This window comes from Vanellus vanellus (genome assembly GCF_965231255.1).
Source record: "Vanellus vanellus genome assembly, chromosome: 13".
NCBI classification, from domain to species: Eukaryota; Metazoa; Chordata; class Aves; order Charadriiformes; family Charadriidae; genus Vanellus; species Vanellus vanellus.
In genome coordinates, this window is record NC_138918.1 from 20852107 (window position 1) to 20876479 (window position 24373).

Below are 24373 nucleotides of genomic sequence, written 5' to 3' on the forward strand. Positions count from 1 at the left end.
AGAGCAAGGAGAAGCAGAGCACGGCCCCGCAGGGAGTGGTGTGAGCCTTGTGGGATGTAGTGGAGAAGGAAAAGGCGACTGTGCTTTTCTTAATTGTATTTCCCTTCCTTTTCTTTTTAGATAACTCGACCGATAAAACCAAGGTGGAAAAAATTGAAGCGGAGTGGTGGAACTGGAGACAAAGTTTTTTGGCTGATATGGTCGGGTAACAGATAGCTGCAACAGTGAGGGAAAACGATGTTCGAGCTGTGGGAATGGGGCTCCATTACCTCTTGAACTTGCACGTTTCTGTCTGGTGGGAAATAATTGAAGCTGCCATGGGGTGGAATTGAAAAATGCCATTTCTGTCACTGCAGTGCAAACAGCTGCCCCCAGACTGTGCCCAATCCGCAGTGACTCCTTCCCAGCAAGAAAGGTGTTGCTGCCTGTGTTTCAGTGTGAATATGTGCTTTAAACTGGAAAAAGGAAGATTTTGATTAGATATTAGGAAGAAATTTTTGACTCTGAGGGTGGTGAGCCCCTGGCCCAGGTTGCCCAGAGAAACTGTGGCTGCCCCATCCCTGGAGGTGTTCAAGGCCAGGTTGGACGGGGTTTGGAGCAACCTGGGCTGGTGGGAGGTGTCCCTGCCCAGGGCAGGGGGTTGGAACTGGATGATCTTCAAGGTCCCTTCCAACCCAAACAATTCTATGATTCTCATCCTGCCTTTCTGCTCCGCAGGCAGCTCTGGTGCTTTGCTGTGCTCTAAAGATGTTTGAGTCCTAGATTTAACATGAATAGCGTTGTCTGCCTTGAATCTTTCTTCCTGTGCAAGGGGAATGCTGGACAAAGTACGTTTCTTTCAGCTCAGCATCACCCAAATCTGCCCTGGAGAGACCTGGCTTATGCGGAACTGACCCTATAGCGTCTTGGCTTTTCCCTGTGGAGGCACAGACCGCCCCCAGCAGTTGATAAGCATATTCTCAGAGTTGCTTTTTTGTAGTAACGAAAGTAGGGGGGAGGAAGAAGCAGAAATGTTGTGATTGTGTTTTTCAGGATGGGTTGGCGTCCTCAGTTCAAGCAGGGTCCTATTGCTGTGCCTAGTGCCGTGCTCTGCCTGGAGCCCAGGCAGGCTGTGCCTACTTGGCTTTGCTCTCTGGAGAGCAAAGACTGAACAGTTAAAGAAAGGTTTTGGATTTGAACATGGACATTTCTGCTCCTCAGCCCCTTGTCTGCTGGAACAGAAAATCCACTGTGGTTTGGGGCTTTTGGGGGCTTTTTTTTTTTTTTTTGAAAGCTATTGAGGACTTTACCCCTGACAAAAATAATAGAAAGCAAGATAAAGCTTCTTGCAATTGTTTATACAAAAAAGATGGTCTTGAAATCGAATTTCTATAGAAATCCCTTTCTTGGGGACGACATACTTCTGTAAGCAGCTCCTCTGTTGGAGGGCAGGAAGAAAATCGTCTCTGTTTATAGAGCCTTCTCCTGCTGGCTGTTTACCTTTGGCAAGATGAGAAAGCACAGGTTGGAGGGAGGGAAACATTCAACTAATTTTCATGCAGTTCTTCGACTGCTTGGGACTGGGCAGTTGGTTGTGGCAGCTCCTGCTCTGCCTCTGCCCCATCGGGAGGCAGGAGTGAGCTGCCCAGGGGCCACCTCTCCTTTCTAAACTCCCGAATACCGTGGACAAGAGGTTTCATCTCTCCAGGCTTGTAGTGCCTGATGCCAGGATCAGGTCAAATGCTGAGAGAGGAGAGGAGGGCACATGGTGAAAAGGTGTCGTGCAGCACAAGACAAGGTCTGTCAGGGCCTCCGAGGTGTCAAACAGCAAGGACTGTGGTGTGGACACACCACCGCAAGAGCACAGGCTCTGGCTGTCCTGCAGATCCTCAGACTGTCCTCCCTTTTTATCCTCACTGACACTAGGATGAGCAAATAGTGCAAACGGAGAACCGGAGTTTTCATTCTATGCTACACCGTGTGTCTCTAGCACCCCATTTCACGTTCAACCACTGGCTTTTGGGGTTGGGAGCAGACTCTGCTTCACTACTGTGCTTCCTGCTGCCAGAGCTCTTCTGGGGGTGCCCTGCTGTAGGAATGCATTTTTTCCCCCTCGTGGGTGGAGGACTTGAAGTCCCCAGAGGATCAAACAGGTCACCTGTTATGCTGCTGCTTTCTGCTCGTTTTTCACTGACAGGGGAAGTTGGCAGCATCTTGTGATGGGAAGGATGAGGATTTGAGATAGGCTTGGTCATTTGGGACATGCTTCAGTACCTGTTTGCTCTGGGGAACTGAGCATGAACTGACTGCCGGCATGTTCTTGTTTCTGCTTCAGGTGGAGAGGCTGAAAGAAGAGTTTGAAGACACCAAGAGAGAAACGGCTTCAGGCTCTTCTTCCCTGCCTGCAGCTTTGCTTCCAGGCACTGCAGGGAACATACCACCACCACCCCTCATCCACTACCAGGGACTGTTTCCGGAGACATCCCACCAGCTTCTCCATTTCTACTGCCTCGGCCAGGAATAGGTATTCCCCCTCCTGCCCTTGGCTTCAGATTCAGGGGAGCCTGTGCACCTCGACTGCTTCCATGGGGATCATCTCCAAAGAAGATTCTCAGCCAGTCCTACAGCTGCGAAGATCACACTGGACTAAGGTAGGACCTACATTTTAAAGGCCACCTTACACCTTGTTCTTTCACCCCAACAAGCTCCTCTCTTCCCTTGTGTTTTATCTCCTCATGTCACTCTTGCTGAAGGGTTTCCATGGCCCTGCTTTCTGTACCCTATAGAAAAGCCAATTTTTCTGTAGAAGGAGGTGATTTCTTCTCTGCCTTTGTGTGCAGAGAGGGCAGGGCAGAGCACACAGGGACCTGAAGTGCTTGGTCCTCCAGAAACCATATGAGAGGCCTGACTTGCAGTGTGCTGGCACGTGCTTACCTCTGCCACCTTTGAAGGCTCTGGTGAACTGGAAGGTCTTCATCGTTGACCTGAGGTGTCTCTCCCATGTCTTTAGTAAGATCTCATGAAGACCTGGAGGCCCTTCCAGATGATGAGGTCCTCTTTGGCTATAAGGGGAGGGATGTCCTGGCTAAGCCAGGGCTGCATCTCAGTGACTTGTGAGCAGCCCACGAGGCAGAGCCGGTTCAGCTGTAGGCAGGGTTGGTAGCGGCAGCAGGACATTGCACGATGCAGTGTGCTTCTTGCTAGTCCACTGTCTGTGCCTGGCATCCTCTTGAGTATGTGGATACTGTGCTCCATGCTTTCTTTCTGCACCCTCTCTCGCACTTCTGCTTGATTACCTGTCCCAACAGTGGTGTTAAGAGCAGGCTGCTGGGCAAAGATGTCTACTTGGAACCATGTACAGCCCATTATGGCTTTTCTCACTGGTTTTCTCTCCTTCCTCCTGCATTACCAAGTAGATGTTTGGGCTCTCATCCCCCATCTCTGAGCACTCTCTAACACAGAATCACAAAATCATAGAATCGGCTAGGTTGGAAGGGACCGCTAAGATCATCGAGTCCAACCACAAACCTAACACTGCCAAAGCCAGTAAATTATGTCCCTCAGCATCACGTCTACCCATCTTTTAAATCCCTCCAGGGATGCCCATTCCACCACTTCCCTGAGCAGCCTGTTCCAATGTTTGATAACCCTTTTGGTGAAGAAATTTTTCCTAATATCCAATCCCTGGCGCAACTTGAGGCCGTTTCCTCTTGGCACATGTCTCTCTCCTCGACATTTATGGAGATATTTCCCCAACTTTGCACTCAAGGCAAGACTCAGGCGCTGGGTGTGTGCATCGCCCGGGGAGTGGGAGCGCTCCCACTCCTGCCCCCACGCTCTCTGCCCTTCACTCTGTCTGAGGTCCAGGTCCTGCCCTTTGGAGGAGACTGGGTTTGGGGCAGTGTTATGTCCCAGTGCTTAGGGTGAGCCCTGCGGCTGTGCAGTAGAGGGGATGTATGAATAGGAGGGCTTGAAAGATGATGTAGACAGACATCCCCAGCCCTATGTTCCTTAAAAAGATGGCAGGCGAGAAAAGTCTCATACCTTTGAGGTTTTCTGCTTGGTCAGGGGAAGATAACTGCAAATTCATCAAAGAAATCTGTTCCTCCCAAAGGGTATGGATATTCTTTGTTGCTTTGCCCCAGGACCAGCCCTGACACTTCTGGCTGCTGAAGGGCATGGCACAGGACCTGCTGCGGTGGTGGACCCAGCTGCAGGGATAGCTAGATTTCTCGATAAGGCCATTTTATACTTTTTTTTATTATTATTATTATTATCGGCAGCTCCTTCCTGTGCTGCCGTGCGGTATCCCCAAACTTCCACACACAGCAGCTGCTGGTACTGGAAGTGTCTGCTTAGTGTTTCCCTTCTTTTTTTGATTTTGAAGTTGAAGGCTGTTTCTCTGAGTGTGTTGAGTATTTTTTTCGTTAACTGCTTTCCTAGTTTGAGGTGTCCATAGGCCGCGGGAGCCTGGCAAAGGGTTTCTTCCTGGGACAGAAGTGACGTGCATGGAGGCAATCGTTGAGGTGTGTTCTGCGGATGTGTGTCGCTGTGCTCTACCCTGCAGGTGTTGAGGACAGGTAGGGTGGCACTGGATGTGTCTGCAGCAGCAGTGTGGGGTGGTGCTTGTCCCCGTGGGGCTGTTACTTCCAGTTTAGAGAGGTGCCAGTGTGGGTCTGTTGGCGATTGGGGTCACGGTGCAGAGATGCTTTTGGCCACCAGGTGTCAGCTGGATGTCTTGGTTTTGCAGGGAGGCTTTGTGTCCCTGCTGCAGCCTGTGTTTCCAGCCCTGCTCCAGAGAGGCTGGGGGGGAGGTTTGAGTGCCGGGTGTGGGTTTTGGGGGGAGCAGAGCCCTGGCTGTGTTGGTGACACGGAGCCGCCAGGGTGCCTCACCCTGAGGTGTGCACCTCAACGTACATAACTGAAGCAAGAACATGCAAACGTTTTCTGTCTTGGGTGGTTTCCCCTGTTAAACAGCCTGTGGATAAAGTTCCTTCCGTATTTCTCTCTTTTATTTTCCGGTAGGTGTAATGTAGAGAGGCGGCAGGTGGTAATATTGAGAGATGGTAGAATGGTTTGGGTTGGAGGGACCTTCAGAGATCATCCACTTAACCCCTCCCTGCCATGGGCAGGAATGTCTTCCCGTAGACGATGTTGCTCAAAGCCCCGTTCGACTTTCCTTGAACATTTCCAGGGATGGGGCATTGACGACTTCCCCGGGCAACTTGTTCCGCAGGAGGTGTAGGATGATCTGGGAGAAGGTTTGTGCATCCTTGTGTGTGGATGGGGATTTGGGATGGGACAATCCCTATTTCTTTGGGGCTCTGCCCTGTCATGTTTTTCTCTAATTAATGGGACTGTCCCCGTGGACCTTTGCCCTGTCTTCAGCTGTTTTGGGCTGGGTCCTTTGCAGCTCCATACGACCTCGGTCTCCCTCCTTTTAATTGCCCAGAGCAAACCCAGGGTGCAGCGTTGCTGCACGTGTCCGGCGTGAGAGACCAGTGAGGGGAGAAACCCTGTGACGGAGAGCCCAGGTGGAGTTAAGGGATGTGGGGAGACGGCTTCTGAAGTGGGGGGAGCATTTCCGAACCCAGTCCTGCTGCTGGGACCCAGCGCTGGTGTCTGGGCAGAGCAGTGGCTGCTTTTACCTTGTGTCCTGCCACCACCAGAAGGTTGTTCCCGATGTTTTGGTGGAGATTGGGGCAGCCTGGCCTAAAGGCGCCATCAGAGGTTCAGGGACAGACCTGGAAATGCCGTCACTGAGAGCTTTGCAGCCCATTTCCCAGGACGGGTCTGGGTGCTGTCCCGTGCCGGCTGTCCCCGCAGCGCACCCCCAGCCTGTGTGTCCGAGCAGGGGGAGCTGCAGCCAGCAGAGGCCGACCCTGGCGGGAGCTGATTTTGGGGCGTGCTGCGTGGCCACGTCTGGCTTTCGCCCGCCTACACCCTCTCCCGAACCTTCCCCACCCTGGGAGGAGAAGGGGCCCCGGAGGATTGTCTGCTGCATCTTCAGGCACTGACACGGCCCGGGCTGGCTGTCCCCCTGCCGTGCTAAGGGACAGCACGGCCGTGGTGGTGTCATCTTCTCCTCTTCTCTGATCTTGTGGGGACTGAGTGTTTGGGGAGTAGAAAAGTGTGTTTGAGTCATCTCTCTCCCTTTGTGCTGAGCGAAAGGACAACTCGGCAGGTGACACCACCACCCCCCCGGGTGAATTATCGTTACCTGCTTGGGCGGTGGGTGTGGGAGAGCTGTTGGCTCTCCAGAGCTGGCCTGGTCTCTGCCCCGCTCCTGGTGCCAGCAGGGCTTTGCGCAGAAGGAGCCTGGCTGTGGCCTGGTTGGGTGCTTTCTCCCATTGCCTCATGTTCTCCAGTTCCTCTGCTTTCAAACCGCTGCTGTGTCCCCCCTGTCAGGTTGTGGGGTTTTGCCTTCACCAGCAGACACGAGGGAGCCTGTTCTGTTTCCTCCTGGAGGTCTGGACCACGAGAGAGGGAGGGAATGGGAGCAGCAGGTCTCCCTGGAGAACTTGTGAGGAGCGCAGCGGCTGCAGGAGCAGTCAGGGCTGTGGGTGCTCCGGGGGTGTTCTGTGGACAGATGAAGGGTAGGGAGGGAGCAGTGGCACATCTTGGTTGTCGTCTGCTGTCAAACTGCTCCCAAGAAGCAAGGACGTACGTCGGTGGTGTCCCCAGCTGCAGGGACAGCAAGATTTCTCTTTCAGGCCGTTTTACGCTGCGTTTTGATGAGCAGCTCCTTGCTGTGCTGGTGGGACTGGGAGCATCTGCTTTGTGTGTTTCCCTCCTTCTTTTGATTTCAAAGTTGAAGGCTGTTTCTCTGAGTGTCCTGAGTATTTTTCTCGTTAACTGCTTTCCTAGTTTGAGGTGTCCATAGGCCGCGGGAGCCTGGCAAAGGGTTTCTTCCTGGGACAGAAGTGACGTGCATGGAGGCAACCGTTGAGGTGCGTTCTGCGGATGTGTGTCGCTGCATTACCAAGTAGATGTTTGGGCTCTCATCCCCCATCTCTGATTTTGTGATTCTGTGTTACAGAGTGCTCATAGAATTGGCTAGGTTGGAAGGGACCTCTAAGATCATCGAGTCCAACCACAAACCTAAAACTGCAAAAGCCAGTAAACTGTCCCTCAGCACCACGTCTACCCATCTTTTAAATCCCTCCAGGGATGCCCATTCCACCACTTCCCTGAGCAGCCTGTTCCAATGTTTGATAACCCTTTGGGTGAAGAAATTTTTCCTAATATCCAATCCCTGGTGCAACTTGAGGCCGTTTCCTCTTGGCACATGTCTCTCTCCTCGACATTTATGGAGCTATTTCCCCAACTTTGCACTCAAGGCAAGACTCAGGCGCTGGGTGTGTGCATCGCCCGGGGAGTGGGAGCGCTCCCACTCCTGCCCCCACGCTCTCTGCCCTTCACTCTGTCTGAGGTCCAGGTCCTGCCCTTTGGAGGAGACTGGGTTTGGGGCAGTGTTATGTCCCAGTGCTTAGGGTGAGCCCTGCGGCTGTGCAGTAGAGGGGATGTATGAATAGGAGGGCTTGAAAGATGATGTAGACAGACATCCCCAGCCCTATGTTCCTTAAAAAGATGGCAGGTGAGAAAAGTCTCATACCTTTGAGGTTTTCTGTTTGGTCAGGGGAAGATAACTGCAAATTCATCAAAGAAATCTGTTCCTCCCAAAGGGTATGGATATTCTTTGTTGCTTTGCCCCAGGACCAGCCCTGACAATTCTGGCTGTTGAAGGGCATGGCACAGGACCTGCTGCGGTGGTGGACCCAGCTACAGGGATAGCTAGATTTCTCGATAAGGCCATTTTATACTTTTTTTTTATTATTATTATTATTGGCAGCTCCTTCCTGTGATGCTGTGCGGTATCCCCAAACTTCCACACACAGCAGCTGCTGGTACTGGAAGCATCTGCTTAGTGTTTCCCTTCTTTTTTTGATTTCAAAGTTGAAGGCTGTTTCTCTGAGTGTGTTGAGTATTTTTTCGTTAACTGCTTTCCTAGTTTGAGGTGTCCATAGGCCGCGGGAGCCTGGCAAAGGGTTTCTTCCTGGGACAGAAGTGACGTGCATGGAGGCAATCGTTGAGGTGTGTTCTGCGGATGTGTGTCGCCGTGCTCTACCCTGCAGGTGTTGAGGACAGGTAGGGTGGCACTGGATGTGCCTGCAGCAGCAGTGTGGGGTGGTGCTTGTCCCCGTGGGGCTGTTACTTCCAGTTTAGAGAGGTGCCAGTGTGGGTCTGTGGGCGATTGGGGTCACGGTGCAGAGATGCTTTTGGCCACCAGGTGTCAGCTGGATGTCTTGGTTTTGCAGGGAGGCTTTGTGTCCCTGCTGCAGCCTGTGTTTCCAGCCCTGCTCCAGAGAGGCTGGGGGGGAGGTTTGAGTGCCGGGTGTGGGTTTTGGGGGGAGCAGAGCCCTGGCTGTGTTGGTGACACGGAGCCGCCAGGGTGCCTCACCCTGAGGTGTGCACCTCAACGTACATAACTGAAGCAAGAACGTGCAAACGTTTTCTGTCTTGGGTGGTTTCCCCTGTTAAACAGCCTCTGGATAAAGTTCCTTCCGTATTTCTCTCTTTTATTTTCTGGTAGGTGTAATCTAGAGAGGCGGCAGGTGGTAATACTGAGAGATGGTAGAATGGTTTGTGTTGGAGGGACCTTCAGAGATCATCCACTTAACCCCTCCCTGCCACGGGCAGGAATGTCTTCCCGTAGACGATGTTGCTCAAAGCCCCATTCGACTTTCCTTGAACATTTCCAGGGATGGGGCATTGACGACTTCCCCGGGCAACTTGTTCCGCAGGAGGTGCAGGATGAGCTGGGAGAAGGTTTGTGCGTCCTTGTGGGTAGATGGGGATTTGGGATGGGACAATCCCTATTGCTTTGGGGCTCTGCCCTATCATGTTTTTCTCTAATTAATGGGACTGGTCCCCGTGGACCTTTGCCCTGTCTTCAGCTGTGTTGGGCTGGGTCCTTTGCAGCTCCAGCCTGCCTCGGTCTCCCTCCTTTTAATTGCCCAGAGCAAAGTGTCCGGCGTGAGAGACCAGTGAGGGGAGAAACCCAGTGACGGAGAGCCCAGGTGGAGTTAAGGGATGTGGGGAGACGGCTTCTGAAGTGGGGGGAGCATTTCCGCACCCAGTCCTGCTGCCGGGACCCAGCGCTGGTGTCTGGGCAGAGCAGTGGCTGCTTTTACCTTGTGTCCTGCCACCACCAGAAGCTTGTTCCCGATGTTTTGGTGGAGATTGGGGCAGCCTGGCCTAAAGGCACCATCAGAGGTTCAGGGACAGACCTGGAAATGCCGTCACTGAGAGCTTTGCAGCCCATTTCCCAAGACGGGTCTGGGTGCTGTCCCGTGCCGGCTGTCCCCACAGCGCACCCCCAGCCTGTGTGTCCGAGCAGGGGGAGCTGCAGCCAGCAGAGGCCGACCCTGGCGGGAGCTGATTTTGGGGCGTGCTGCGTGGCCACGTCTGGCTTTCGCCCCCCTACACCCTCTCCCCCACCTTCCCCACCCTGGGAGGAGAAGGGGCCCCGGAGGATTGTCTGCTGCATCTTCAGGCACTGACACGGCCCGGGCTGGCTGTCCCCCTGCCGCGCTAAGGGACAGCACGGCCGTGGTGGTGTCATCTTCTCCCCTTCTCTGATCTTGTGGGGACTGAGTGTTTGGGGAGTAGAAAAGTGTGTTTGAGTCATCTCGCTCCCTTTGTGCTGAGCGAAGGGACAACTCGGCAGGTGACAGCACCACCAACACCACCACCCCCCGGGTGAATTTTCGTTACCTGCTTGGGCGGTGGGTGTGGGAGAGCTGTTGGCTCTCCAGAGCTGGCCTGGTCTCTGCCCCGCTCCTGGTGCCAGCAGGGCTTTGCGCAGAAGGAGCCTGGCTGTGGCCTGGTTGGGTGCTTTCTCCCGTTTCCTCATGTTCTCCAGTTCCTCTGCTTTCAAACCGCTGCTGTGTCCCCCCTGTCAGGTTGTGGGGTTTTGCCTTCACCAGCAGACACGAGGGAGCCTGTTCTGTTTCCTCCTGGAGGTCTGGACCACGTGAGAGAGAGGGAATGGGAGCAGCAGGTCTCCCTGGAGAACTTGTGAGGAGTGCAGCGGCTGCAGGAGCAGTCAGGGCTGTGGGTGCTCCGGGGGTGTTCTGTGGACAGATGAAGGGTAGGGAGGGAGCAGTGGCGCATCTTGGTTGTCGTCTGCTGTCAAACTGCTCCCAAGAAGCAAGGACGTACGTCGGTGGTGTCCCCAGCTGGAGGGACAGCAAGATTTCTCTTTCAGGCCATTTTACACTGCGTTTTGATGAGCAGCTCCTTGCTGTGCTGGTGGGACTGGGAGCATCTGCTTTGTGTGTTTCCCTCCTTCTTTTGATTTCAAAGTTGAAGGCTGTTTCTCTGAGTGTCCCGAGTTTTTTTTTTTTTTAACTGCTTTCCTAGTTTGAGGTGTCCATAGGCCGCGGGAGCCTGGCAAAGGGTTTCTTCCTGGGACAGAAGTGACGTGCATGGAGGCAATCGTTGAGGTGTGTTCTGCGGATGTGTGTCGCCGTGCTCTACCCTGCAGGTGTTGAGGACAGGTAGGGTGGCACTGGATGTGTCTGCAGCAGCAGTGTGGGGTGGTGCTTGTCCCCGTGGGGCTGTTACTTCCAGTTTAGAGAGGTGCCCAGTGTGGGTCTGTGGGCGATTGGGGTCACGGTGCAGAGATGCTTTTGGCCACCAGGTGTCAGCTGGATGTCTTGGTTTTGCAGGGAGGCTTTGTGTCCCTGCTGCAGCCTGTGTTTCCAGCCCTGCTCCAGAGAGGCTGGGGGTGAAGTTCGAGTGCCGGGTGTGAGTTTTGGGGGGAGCAGAGCCCTGGCTGTGTTGGTGACACGCAGCCGCCAGGGTGCCTCACCCTGAGGTGTGCACCTCCACATACATAACTGAAGCAAGAACATGCAAACGTTTTCTGTCTTGGGTGGTTTCCCCTGTTAAACAGCCTCTGGATAAAGTTCCTTCCGTATTTCTCTCTTTTATTTTCTGTTAGGTGTAATCTAGAGAGGCGGCAGGTGGTAATATTGAGAGATGGTAGAATGGTTTGGGTTGGAGGGACCTTCAGAGATCATCCACTTAACCCCTCCCTGCCATGGGCAGGAATGTCTTCCCGTAGACGATGTTGCTCAAAGCCCCATTCGACTTTCCTTGAACATTTCCAGGGATGGGGCATTGACGACTTCCCCGGGCAACTTGTTCCGCAGGAGGTGTAGGATGATCTGGGAGAAGGTTTGTGCATCCATGTGTGGATGGGGATTTGGGATGGGACAATCCCTATTTCTTTGGGGCTCTGCCCTGTCATGTTTTTCTCTAATTAATGGGACTGTCCCCGTGGACCTTTGCCCTGTCTTCCGCTGTTTTGGGCTGGGTCCTTTGCAGCTCCATACGACCTCGGTCTCCCTCCTTTTAATTGCCCAGAGCAAACCCAGGGTGCAGCGTTGCTGCACGTGTCCGGCGTGAGAGACCAGTGAGGGGAGAAACCCTGTGACGGAGAGCCCAGGTGGAGTTAAGGGATGTGGGGAGATGGCTTCTGAAGTGGGGGGAGCATTTCCGAACCCAGTCCTGCTGCCGGGACCCAGCGCTGGTGTCTGGGCAGAGCAGTGGCTGCTTTTACCTTGTGTCCTGCCACCACCAGAAGGTTGTTCCCGATGTTTTGGTGGAGATTGGGGCAGCCTGGCCTAAAGGCACCATCAGAGGTTCAGGGACAGACCTGGAAATGCCGTCACTGAGAGCTTTGCAGCCCATTTCCCAGGACGGGTCTGGGTGCTGTCCCGTGCCGGCTGTCCCCGCAGCGCACCCCCAGCCTGTGTGTCCGAGCAGGGGGAGCTGCAGCCAGCAGAGGCCGACCCTGGCGGGAGCTGATTTTGGGGCGTGCTGCGTGGCCACGTCTGGCTTTCGCCCGCCTACACCCTCTCCCCCACCTTCCCCACCCTGGGAGGAGAAGGGGCCCCGGAGGATTGTCTGCTGCATCTTCAGGCACTGACACGGCCCGGGCTGGCTGTCCCCCTGCCGCGCTAAGGGACAGCACGGCCGTGGTGGTGTCATCTTCTCCCCTTCTCTGATCTTATGGGGACTGAGTGTTTGGGGAGTAGAAAAGTGTGTTTGAGTCATCTCTCTCCCTTTGTGCTGAGCAAAGGGACAACTCGGCAGGTGACAGCACCACCACCACCACCACCCCCCGGGTGAATTATCGTTACCTGCTTGGGCGGTGGGTGTGGGAGAGCTGTTGGCTCTCCATAGCTGGCCCGGTCTCTGCCCCGCTCCTGGTGCCAGCAGGGCTTTGCGCAGAAGGAGCCTGGCTGTGGCCTGGTTGGGTGCTTTCTCCCATTGCCTCATGTTCTCCAGTTCCTCTGCTTTCAAACCGCTGCTGTGTCCCCCCTGTCAGGTTGTGGGGTTTTGCCTTCACCAGCAGACACGAGGGGGCCTGTTCTGTTTCCTCCTGGAGGTCTGGACCACGAGAGAGGGAGGGAATGGGAGCAGCAGGTCTCCCTGGAGAACTTGTGAGGAGCGCAGCGGCTGCAGGAGCAGTCAGGGCTGTGGGTGCTCCGGGGGTGTTCTGTGGACAGATGAAGGGTAGGGAGGGAGCAGTGGCACATCTTGGTTGTCGTCTGCTGTCAAACTGCTCCCAAGAAGCAAGGACGTACGTCGGTGGTGTCCCCAGCTGCAGGGACAGCAAGATTTCTCTTTCAGGCCATTTTACGCTGCGTTTTGATGAGCAGCTCCTTGCTGTGCTGGTGGGACTGGGAGCATCTGCTTTGTGTGTTTCCCTCCTTCTTTTGATTTCAAAGTTGAAGGCTGTTTCTCTGAGTGTCCTGAGTATTTTTCTCGTTAACTGCTTTCCTAGTTTGTGGTGTCCATAGGCCGCGGGAGCCTGGCAAAGGGTTTCTTCCTGGGACAGAAGTGACGTGCATGGAGGCAATCGTTGAGGTGTGTTCTGCGGATGTGTGTCGCTGTGCTCTACCCTGCAGGTGTTGAGGACAGGTAGGGTGGCACTGGATGTGCCTGCAGCAGCAGTGTGGGGTGGTGCTTGTCCCCGTGGGGCTGTTATTTCCAGTTTAGAGAGGTGCCCAGTGTGGGTCTGTGGGCGATTGGGGTCACGGTGCAGAGGTGCTTTTGGCCCCCAGGTGTCAGCTGGATGTCTTGGTTTTGCAGGGAGGCTTTGTGTCCCTGCTGCAGCCTGTGTTTCCAGCCCTGCTCCAGAGAGGCTGGGGGGGAGGTTTGAGTGCCGGGTGCGGGTTTTTGGGGGAGCAGAGCCCTGTGTGTGCTGAGGGAGAGGTCTGGGGGTGCACCTGCAGAGCCCGTCAGCGGCAGGTGTGTGGCAGGACACTGACCAGGCTGCGGAGGAGCAGAAGTTGCTCACTGCTGTACATCCCTGCCTCTCCTGGGTGAGCTGCCACCCGGCCCCGGCAAGTCCTGTGCCAGCCCGAGCGTGGCCATCTCGGGGACCGGAGCTGTGGCCATGGTGGCACTGCCCTTTCTCGGCAGTAACTCCAGCGGCAGAACAGCCCTCTCACCCACAGACTGCCTCCTTGGGAGCAATTAGTTTTCTGCCTTCATTGTATGTAAAGAATCACGTAAGATAACTTTCTTCCTGTGACTCTTTGCGTGCTGCAGCCGCGCAGAGCTGAGCTGTGCCCGGGGGCCGTGCTTGCCCTGGCTGTGTTGGTGACACGGGGCAGCCGGGGAGCTTCACCCTCAGGTGTGCGCTTCACAATAACTTCTATAAGAACACGCAAAGACTTCCTGTATTGGGCTGTTTTCCACATTAAAGAGGCTGTGGATAAATTTCCTTCTGTATTGATCTGTTTTAATTTCTGGTAGGTGTAATCTAGAGAGGCAGGAGGTGGTACTATGAGAGACCATAGAATGGCTTGGGTTGGTGGGACCTTCAAAGATCATCCGTTTAACGTCTTCCTGCCGTGGGCAGTGACCGTTCCAGTAGATGATGTTGCTCAAAGCCCCATATGACCTTCCTTGGACATTTCCAGGGATGGGGCATCTACAACATCCCTGGGCATCCTGTTCCAGTGTCTCCCCACCCTCATTGTAAAACATTTCTTCCTTTCAGCCAGTCCAAACCAAACCTCTTTCAGTGTACAATTGTTGCCCCTTGTCCTATCCCGAGAGGCCCAGGTGGAAAGTCTCTCTCCATCTTTCTCATAAGCCACCTCCCTCAGCAGCCGTCTCTAGCCTGTTAAAACCTCCCTTGGTTTCCAAGCACGGCCTTCATTAATTGGGCTCAGCGTCAGCTGTGGGGTCGGCACTGCTTCTGCTCTGCCCAGTCCCGTGGCGGCAGAAGCCATTTGGAGCTGTGGGTGACGTGGCAAGGTGCTGGGCTGGGCTCGTGCCCCCCATGGTGGGAGCTGTGGCCAGTCTTGGCCCCGTTCCAGGCCCCAAAACACAGCAACCCAGAGTTAATTAACCTGCTGCAGCTTTTCCCGGGCCTCGGGCAGTTCCGCAGGAGGTGTAGGATGAGGTGGGAGAAGGTTTGTGCATCCTTGTGTGTGGATGGGGATTTGGGATGGGACAATCCCTGTTGCTTTGGGGCTCTGCCCTGTCATGTTTTTCTCTAATTAATGGGACTGTCCCTGTGGACCTTTGCCCTGTCTTCAGCTGGGTTGGGCTGGGTCCTTTGCAGCTCCAGCCTGCCTCGGTCTTCCCTCCTTTTAATTGCCCAGAGCAAACCCAGGGTGCAGCGTTGCTGCACGTGTCCGGCGTGAGAGACCAGTGAGGGGAGAAACCCTGTGATGGAGAGCCCAGGTGGAGTTAAGGGATGTGGGGAGACGGCTTCTGAAGTGGGGGGAGCATTTCTGAAGCCAGTCCTGCTGCCGGGACCCAGTGCTGGTGTCTGGGCAGAGCAGTGGCTGCTTTTACCTTGTGTCCTGCCACCACCAGAAGCTTGTTCCCGATGTTTTGGTGGAGATTGGGGCAGCCTGGCCTAAAGGCACCATCAGAGGTTCAGGGACAGACCTGGAAATGCCGTCACTGAGAGCTTTGCAGCCCATTTCCCAGGACGGGTCTGGGTGCTGTCCCGTGCCGGCTGTCCCCACAGCGCACCCCCAGCCTGTGTGTCCGAGCAGGGGGAGCTGCAGCCAGCAGAGGCCGACCCTGGCGGGAGCTGATTTTGGGGCGTGCTGCGTGGCCACGTCTGGCTTTCGCTCCCCTACACCCTCTCCCCCACCTTCCCCACCCTGGGAGGAGAAGGGGCCCCGGAGGATTGTCTGCTGCATCTTCAGGCACTGACACGGCCCGGGCTGGCTGTCCCCCTGCCACGCTAAGGGACAGCACGGCCGTGGTGGTGTCATCTTCTCCCCTTCTCTGATCTTGTGGGGACTGAGTGTTTGGGGAGTAGAAAAGTGTGTTTGAGTCATCTCGCTCCCTTTGTGCTGAGCGAAGGGACAACTCGGCAGGTGACAATACCACCACCACCACCACCCCCCGGGTGAATTATCGTTACCTGCTTGGGCGGTGGGTGTGGGAGAGCTGTTGGCTCTCCAGAGCTGGCCTGGTCTCTGCCCCGCTCCTGGTGCCAGCAGGGCTTTGCGCAGAAGGAGCCTTGCTGTGGCCTGGTTGGGTGCTTTCTCCCATTGCCTCATGTTCTCCAGTTCCTCTGCTTTCAAACCGCTGCTGTGTCCCCCCTGTCAGGTTGTGGGGTTTTGCCTTCACCAGCAGACACGAGGGAGCCTGTTCTGTTTCCTCCTGGAGGTCTGGACCACGAGAGAGGGAGGGAATGGGAGCAGCAGGTCTCCCTGGAGAACTTGTGAGGAGCGCAGCGGCTGCAGGAGCAGTCAGGGCTGTGGGTGCTCCAGGGGTGTTCTGTGGACAGATGAAGGGTAGGGAGGGAGCAGTGGCACATCTTGGTTGTCGTCTGCTGTCAAACTGCTCCCAAGAAGCAAGGACGTACGTCGGTGGTGTCCCCAGCTGCAGGGACAGCAAGATTTCTCTTTCAGGCCATTTTACGCTGCGTTTTGATGAGCAGCTCCTTGCTGTGCTGGTGGGACTGGGAGCATCTGCTTTGTGTGTTTCCCTCCTCCTTTTGATTTCAAAGTTGAAGGCTGTTTCCCTGTGTGTCCTGAGTATTTTTCTCGTTAACTGCTTTCCTAGTTTGAGGTGTCCATAGGCCGCGGGAGCCTGGCAAAGGGTTTCTTCCTGGGACAGAAGTGACGTGCATGGAGGCAATCGATGAGGTGTGTTCTGCGGATGTGTGTCGCTGTGCTCTACCCTGCAGGTGTTGAGGACAGGTAGGGTGGCACTGGCTGTGTCTGCAGCAGCAGTGTGGGGTGGTGCTTGTCCCCGTGGGGCTGTTATTTCCAGTTTAGAGAGGTGCCCAGTGTGGGTCTGTGGGCGATTGGGGTCACGGTGCAGAGGTGCTTTTGGCCACCAGGTGTCAGCTGGATGTCTTGGTTTTGCAGGGAGGCTTTGTGTCCCTGCTGCAGCCTGTGTTTCCAGCCCTGCTCCAGAGAGGCTGGGGGTGAAGTTCAAGTGCCGGGTGCGGGTTTTTGGGGGAGCAGAGCCCTGTGTGTGCTGAGGGAGAGGTCTGGGGGTGCACCTGCAGAGCCCCTCAGGGGCAGGTGTCAGGCAGGACGGTGACCAGGCTGCGGAGGAGCAGAAGTTGCTCACTGCTGTACATCCCTGCCTCTCCTGGGTGAGCTGCCACACGGGCCCGGCAAGTCCTGTGCCAGCCTGAGCGTGGCCATCTCGGGGACCGGAGCTGTGGCCACGGTGGCACTGCCCTTTCTCGGCAGTAACTCCAGCGGCAGATCAGCCCTCTCACCCACAGACTGCCTCCTTGGGAGCAATTAGTTTTCTGCCTTAATTGTATGTAAAGAATCACGTAAGATAACTTTCTTCCTGTGACTCTTTGCGTGCCGCAGCCGCGCAGAGCTGAGCTGTGCCCGGGGACCGTGCTTGCCCTGGCTGTGTTGGTGACACGGGGCAGCCGGGGAGCTTCACCCTCAGGTGTGCGCTTCACAATAACTTCTTTAAGAACACGCAAAGACTTCCTGTATTGGGTTGTTTTCCACATTAAAGAGGCTGTGGATAAATTTCCTTCTGTATTGATCTGTTTTAATTTCTGGTAGGTGTAATCTAGAGAGGCAGGAGGTGGTACTATGAGAGACCATAGAATGGCTTGGGTTGGTGGGACCTTCAAAGATCATCTGTTTAACGTCTTCCTGCCGTGGGCAGTGACCGTTCCAGTAGATGATGTTGCTCAAAGCCCCATTTGACCTTCCTTGGACATTTCCAGGGATGGGGCATCTACAACATCCCTGGGCATCCTGTTCCAGTGTCTCCCCACCCTCATTGTAAAACATTTCTTCCTTTCAGCCAGTCCAAACCAAACCTCTTTCAGTGTACAATTGTTGCCCCTTGTCCTATCCCGAGAGGCCCAGGTGGAAAGTCTCTCTCCATCTTTCTCATAAGCCACCTCCCTCAGCAGCCGTCTCTAGCCTGTTAAATCCTCCCTTGGTTTCCAAGCACGGCCTTCATTAATTGGGCTCAGTATCAACTGTGGGGTCGGCACTGCTTCTGCTCTGCCCAGTCCCGTGGCGGCAGAAGCCATTTGGAGCTGTGGGTGACGTGGCAAGGTGCTGGGCTGGGCTCGTGCCCCCCATGGTGGGAGCTGTGGCCAGTCTTGGCCCTGTTCCAGGCCCCAAAATACAGCAACCCAGAGTTAATTAACCTGCTGCAGCTTTTCCCGGGCCTCGGGCTGTTCCGCAGGAGGTGTAGGATGAGGTGGGAGAAGGTTTGTGCATCCTTGTGTGTGGATGGGGATTTGGGATGGGACAATCCCTATTGCTTTGGGGCTCTGCCCTGTCATGTTTTTCTCTAATTAATGGGACTGGTCCCCGTGGACCTTTGCCCTGTCTTCAGCTGTTTTGGGCTGGGTCCTTTGCAGCTCCAGCCTGCCTCGGTCTCCCTCCTTTTAATTGCCCAGAGCAAACCCAGGGTGCAGCGTTGCTGCACGTGTCCGGCGTGAGAGACCAGTGAGGGGAGAAACCCTGTGATGGAGAGCCCAGGTGGAGTTAAGGGATGTGGGGAGACGGCTTCTGAAGTGGGGGGAGCATTTCCGAACCCAGTCCTGCTGCCGGGACCCAGCGCTGGTGTCTGGGCAGAGCAGTGGCTGCTTTTACCTTGTGTCCTGCCACCACCAGAAGGTTGTTCCCGATGTTTTGGTGGAGATTGGGGCAGCCTGGCCTAAAGGCACCATCAGAGGTTCAGGGACAGACCTGGTCATTGGGGCATCCTGGGAAGTGAAGGATGAGAACAGTGAGTGCTGTAGGACCAGTAAAGGCTGTGGGTGCCCTGGGAACAAGTGAAAAGTGGGGCGGGCGCAGTGGCACATCTTGTTTGTCCTGTGTTCTCAAACTTCCCCAAGATTCAAGGACCTGCCTCAATGGTCGCACAAGCTGCAGCGGTAGCTTCCACGAGATGATGTTGCTCAAAGCCCCGTCCATCCTGACCTTCACCCCTTCCAGGGGTGGGTCATCCACAACTTCTCTGGGCAACCTATTCCAGTGTCTCACCACCTGCGCAGTAAAGAATTTCTTCCTAATATATAATCTAACTCTACCCGCTTTCAGTTTTAGACTTGCTCGTTGTCCTGTCATGACAGACCCTGGTAAAAAAGTGTCTCTCCATCTTTTTTATAAGCTGTCTTTATCTACTGAAAGGTGCAATAAAGTCTCCCTGGAGCCTTCCCTTCTTCACGCTGAACAACTCAAACTCTCTCATCCTCTCTCTGTAGCAGAGCTGTTACAGCCCTCAGACCATTTCCATGGCCTCCTCTGGCCTGGCTGTCACAGGTCCATGTCTGTCTTGTTTTGTTGACCCCAGAGATGGATGCAGTGCTACAGGGGGATCTCACAAGAGCAGAGAGGGGAGCATCCCCTCCATTGACCTGCTGGCCACACTGCTGGTTATGCAGCCCAGGACATGACTGCCTTTCTGGGCTGAAAGCACACAATGCTGGCTCATGTCCCATTTTTCATCCACTAGTATCCCCCGCTCCTCCACAGGGCTGCTCCCAACCTATTCATCCCCCAGTCTGGGCTGATACTGGGGATTGCCCTGACTCAGGAGCAGGACCTTGCACTTGGCCTTGTTGAACTTCATGAGGTTTGTACTGCCCACTCTTCCAGCCTGTCCAGGTCCATCTGTATGGCATCCCTTCCCTCGAGCAAGTCAACTGCACCACTCAGCAACTCTGCAGATGAGACCGAGCTGTGGGTGCACTCAATCCCGCTGTCTTATGTCACTGATGAAGATACTAAATAGTATAGGTCTCAGTATGGACCCTTGAGGGATATCTCTCTTTACTGGTTTCCATTTAGACATTGAGCTTTGGACTCAAAGTGAGTCCGTTTGGACTGTGACTCTTGGGATGCAGCCATCCAGCCAATTTCTTATCTATCAAAGAAGATCCAAGAGCTTTGCTGGGAATCAGTGACTCCTTAGCTCCAGAAGGCCAGATTCAGAAAGGTGTTTAGCCCCTAACACATGGAAACGTAAGATACCATTGCAGATGGTGCAGACAGATACCATTATGCACCTGATTAGAGGTCAGGGCCTATGAACTCAAACCAAAGTTTCTCTTGAGCGTGAGACTTTGGGATTTTTTTTTTCTGAAAATTCTGCCCAGGACTGTGGACTACCTCACAAAATGCCTGTTGCTGGTTAGCTGGGCCCTCCAGGTGCTCGCAAATGAATTTAAAGCTTCCTCACATGCTCGCAAATGAATTTAAAGCTTCCCCACATGCTCTTCACGTGTCCTCAAATTTCCAGGCTGCTGGGAGGCATTGCTTCCTCTTGCTCACAGGTTTCTTGCTGCAGGGATCTGTGGCACAAGCGTCTCCTCTAGCCAATACCTCCCTCCCTTTTCCTTTTCCAGCCCAGTGTTCCCAGCTCCGTCACCTCTCTCTGGTGAGGCAGAGGCCTTCAGGATTCTGCAGCTGTAGTTTCTCTCTTCCTCGAGCATCCGTGCATGTTGTTCCAACGTTGGCCAAGATGTGGCAATGAGCAGGGGCAGAAATTTCTCTCTTCTGTTGCTCAGGAACACTCCTGGGGGGAAAAAGGAAAGTCTCCCCACAAACCTAAGAGCTGGTAAATCATTGTTCAAAAGTGTCTGCTGAGAAGAACGAATGGGGGAGCTCACCAGGGGTCCTTCCAGCATCGCAGAATAATTTGGATTCAAAGGGTCCTCTGGAGGTCTCGGGTCCACCTGTCTGTCTCCAATTAAGGCTAACACAAGAGTTAGAGATTGCTCAGGGCCTTTTGCAGTCAAGTTTGAGCCTCTTCAAGGACCGAAGTTGCCCCAGCTCTCTAGACGTAACTGGGCTCCCTTCTCTGGTGTTTAACCATCCTCGTGAAAACATTCTCCTTATCAAGTCAGGATTTCCCTTGTTGGAGCTGGTGGCTGTTGTCTATCAACCTTGTCCCTGCTCTTCCTTCCTTGTTTCTCCTGGAATGGTGTCGGGGAACACACGCTAACAGCGTCAGCGTACTGTGACAGAGCTCTGGGAGCAGTGCCGGTGGGAAACTGAACCTTCATTTGCTTTTCGAAGGAGACAGAACCTGTTTGGAGAGCTTTCTCCTTAGATCTTTTGTTTCACCTCTGCAGAATATGTGGGGTGTCCGCTCCCTGTGTCATGCCCTAGGAGAGGGTTTTGAGTGTGTACCCTGGAGTTTCTAGAAACTTGAAGTCACTCCTCATCGCACTTATGCAATCTATAAGTACAGATACAACGGTGGCTGGTCTGGGAGGTGTTTGTACACCCCTGCGTGTATCAGAGTATCCCTCATCACTCCTGGAGAGAAGAACCACAGAACCTCAGAACCTCTCTGTAGCACAGCGGTGTATTTTAGCAGTTGATGTTTTCACCTCACAACAGGGGATGCTGTTGCTTGTATGGCTTGGCCTGACTTTTCCCTACACTTTAGGGCAAGTAGCACTTTTCCTACCATTGCGGTGCCATCCCTGGGGCACCCAGCCAGTGCCCAGGCACAGGTTCAGCTGCAGCAGGTGACCTGCTGCAGAAGTTTTGCCAGGTGGAGGTGGCATTTCTAACAGAGGACGTGTAGAAAAGTCATTGGGAACAAGATCGGGCTGTGACCCAGGGGTGCCTCCTTGGAACTGAGGAGCTGCTGCTGTCCCCATTGGTGCTGGCACTGCCGGTGCAGCAGTCGGCTGCTGGGACTCACTTTTGGGGTGCTGTGGGTGACAGGTGAGCCCAGCTCCGGGGTGCAGCTCCTGCCTGTCCCAGGCTTCAGCCAGGCTGAGAGAAGCACTTCAGAGGTTACTGGTGGGCTCTCTGCAGGTGTGTGGTGCTTAATGGGAGATACTGGGAGCTGGACTGTGCCTGTAGTACCTGTAACACACATCCTTGGCTTTTGCACTGGGGCATCAGCACCGGGCAGTGATTTTATTTGCAGTTTGAGCTTCGAGAGGCCCCTGCGTGAGCCCCAGGTTAGGGCCAGGGGTGCTCTATGTTATTTTTAGCCTCGTGTGGGTCTTGGGGTTTTTCTGCCTTTTAAAACTTTTCTTTTTTCTGTGGGTTTCCCTTTCTATGTGTTTAATATTTCCAGGTCCCTTGCAGTGCTGTTTTCATCCGCCAGATGCGCGCAGTTGAGCTGTGTTGGCTCCGTTCCTGGGGATGAGGTCAGAGGATTGGGATTGGGAGAAGGGATCAGCTGCTCTCCTGACGAAGGGCTGACGCAGCCCTGCATCCTCCCCTGCATCCCCCCCATATCCCCCCCCCGTGACCTCCTTTTCCAGACAAAGAAGGGAAATGCTGGTTGCGCGCGCATCCTGCCCTGCGCCACTGGCATCACTCCCCCCCCCCCCCCCCCCTTGTCCTGTGCCCCCCCTCCCTCCGTCCCCGTTCTGAACCTGGAAAGAACAGCTCAGATCCGATTTCAAGGAGCCTTTGTCCTGTCAGACAGCCTTCTTTGGGACATTTGTCTTTCTCTTTTTGTGGCCGTGACAAGACCATAATTGGAAGGGGGTCTCCATCTGCTGCTGGGGTAATGGGGGGGGGGGGGGTTGTAGGGAGAAATCACCTGCCCCTGGTGCACAAAGGCAGCGCTTGCCCCCAAGCTGGCATCACCAGCCTTTTGGGTGCTTAGTTATTAGGCATTTTGAGAGCAGGAGTGGGGATTAGCAGTGTTTTGTGCTGATAAATGAAATGGGGATCTCTGGAGCGTTGTGCTCTCTGCATCCCTCCGTTTTGGGGCTCCTCACATCCCTCCAGCGCACCCCCTTCCTGCCCTGTGCTCTGAGCCATGGCTGTTGTGCTGGTGGAGTGTTCTTCTGTCCCTGCACCTCCCCAAACCCCCTTCCCTGCTGACATTACAGGTTTCGGTGGCTGCTCAGCGTACCCCTGGTCCTGGGTTCCCCCGGAGCTCTGCCCCTCTCCATCACTCCTGCCCCATGGCACCATCATACCAGGCTGGGGCCCACCCTGATGTCTCACTTTCCCAGCACTCCCAGACTGAGTCACTTTGGGTGTGCTGGGGAAAAAAAAAAAAAAAAAAAAAAGTGTTTAGTAGCCCCAAAGCTATGTTTTGCAATTTTTTTTTCAGTCCCCCATTGCTCACAGGATGAGATGTTCTGGCACTTCATCTTTTGACACCCCTTCCCGTGCAGCAACGGGGCAAAAATACCTGCTCGTCGGCGCACCCATGATGCTGATCCCCCTGCCCTGGCATCTGCCGAGTTCCCCGCTGTCCCAGTGCCAGCCTGGCTTGTCTCTTGCCACGCAGGGGGACAAGCCCATAGTTTTTTGCAGCTGCAGAAATGACAGTAATAAATAAAATCGAGCCTCCCCGCGTGTCCCCATCCCGGGTGTCCCGCACTCCATCTGCACCGCAGAGCTCCAGGTCATCTCACCCTGACCCCACATAAAGGACTGTTCTCTCCCAGTAAACGCCTTTAAAAGGTATTTTTGTAGTTAGTTCTATAGCCAGTGGGACTTTCTGTGTGCGGCTTTGTGGCGTGTAAGTGCTGGTAACCCCAGAACCGGCACTTGCCAGGGTCTGTCCTTGCTGGCTGGATGGGTGCAACTATGGTGCCGAAATGTGTGCTGGGCACCCTGATTATTGCTGAGTTTAATCCTTCAGTGTTAGGATATTACCTGCTGCCACCTATATAAGTGCCCTCTCCTTGTCTGTCTTATCCTTTTCTTTTTTTTAAACTCCTTACTTTTCTCCCTCATCCTCCTCAGTTACTCCAAAGGACTTGGGATCCTGGATCTGTTTGTGTTTTTCATCTCCTCGCTGAGTGATGCTTTTTTGTCCTTTTTGACCTGATCCTGGGAAAACTTCTTACGAGATTGACATGGGAATTTAAACCTCCTATTCAGCTGGATTTGGCCCTATGCTGACATACTTTGGGCTCGAAAGTTGGATGCTCGGGGAGCAGCTTGCAAGGTATCCTTGGGCTCGTTTTGCATGTACTGTTTGGTCCCTGAATCTTTCCTAGGGACAGCATCTGGTCACCCTGATTCAGGTGGGTGCTGGTTCTCCCCCCACGTCCGTCTTCAGCCCTTTCTCCCATCCCTGGGAGTGGGCTCGTTCCCACAAGAGAGAACTCCGGGCTTTGGGTGCTCACCCTGGTGTGGAACTTAATAGAAATGAAATATGGTGGTTTTTCTCAAACTTGGAAAAATATATAAATGTGGAGGGTGGTGGCGTTAGTTGTTGGGAGTTTTTGGTGTGAAACACACTGTTTTTAATACAAAATACTATTCTTTTCCTAAGGACTGTGAATGTAACACAGCGAGGAAAAACAGAATATAAAAGGGATGGTGGGGAGAGGCAACCAGGAGAGCTCAAGAGGTGACAAGGCTGCTGAAGCTTTTTAAATAAATATTTTGGCTGTAATGACAATTTAAATGACCCAGTAAGGGCTGGTTGGAGTCTTTTTTTTCAGCCTGGAGTCTGTGGGGCTGGAGCAGGGCTAGAGAGCTTTTTCACCCCCCCCCAAGCTCATCCAGCGCCAGAGGGTGCTCGTGCACTGCCGTGCAAATCCTTCTTCTCTCTCAGCCATCTTAGGCAAAGTGTTTTCCTTCCCTGCAGTCTCCATTTTATGTTTCTGACGCAGAAAATAAAAAGACAGGCAAAGGAGGGGGGGGGGGAGAGGACGGGGGGGGGAAGCGAGACATGCCGAGGCAAAGCTTGGCGGCGGCTTTCTCGGCGCCGGGGCAGGATGCGGGGCTGGGGCGGGGGGTGGCAGTGAGCCCCAGCTTGTACCCAGGGGGATGCAGAGCGAGGGGATCTCTGGGAGGGGGGGATGCCAGAAATGGGGGGATGCCAGAAATTGGGGGGATGCCAGAACTGGGGGGGAGAAGGAGTTCTGCAGAGAGAAGAGCTAGTGTTTCAA

General features: G+C 54.4%; 1 long non-coding RNA gene across 2 annotated transcripts; it reads left to right on the forward strand.

Annotated features, from left to right (window-relative positions):
* Window positions 1–140: 140 nt before the first annotated feature.
* LOC309677019 lies at window positions 141–23837 on the forward strand. Of its 2 annotated transcripts, XR_014269646.1 has the most exons (4): window positions 141–205; window positions 2315–2630; window positions 23217–23421; window positions 23752–23837. It is a non-coding gene; the product is annotated as an uncharacterized lncRNA (long non-coding RNA). The 2 variants fall into 2 exon arrangements; XR_014269647.1 differs by lacking the exon at window positions 141–205 and having other exon boundaries at window positions 2221–2630.
* The last annotated feature ends 536 nt before the right edge of the window (window positions 23838–24373 follow it).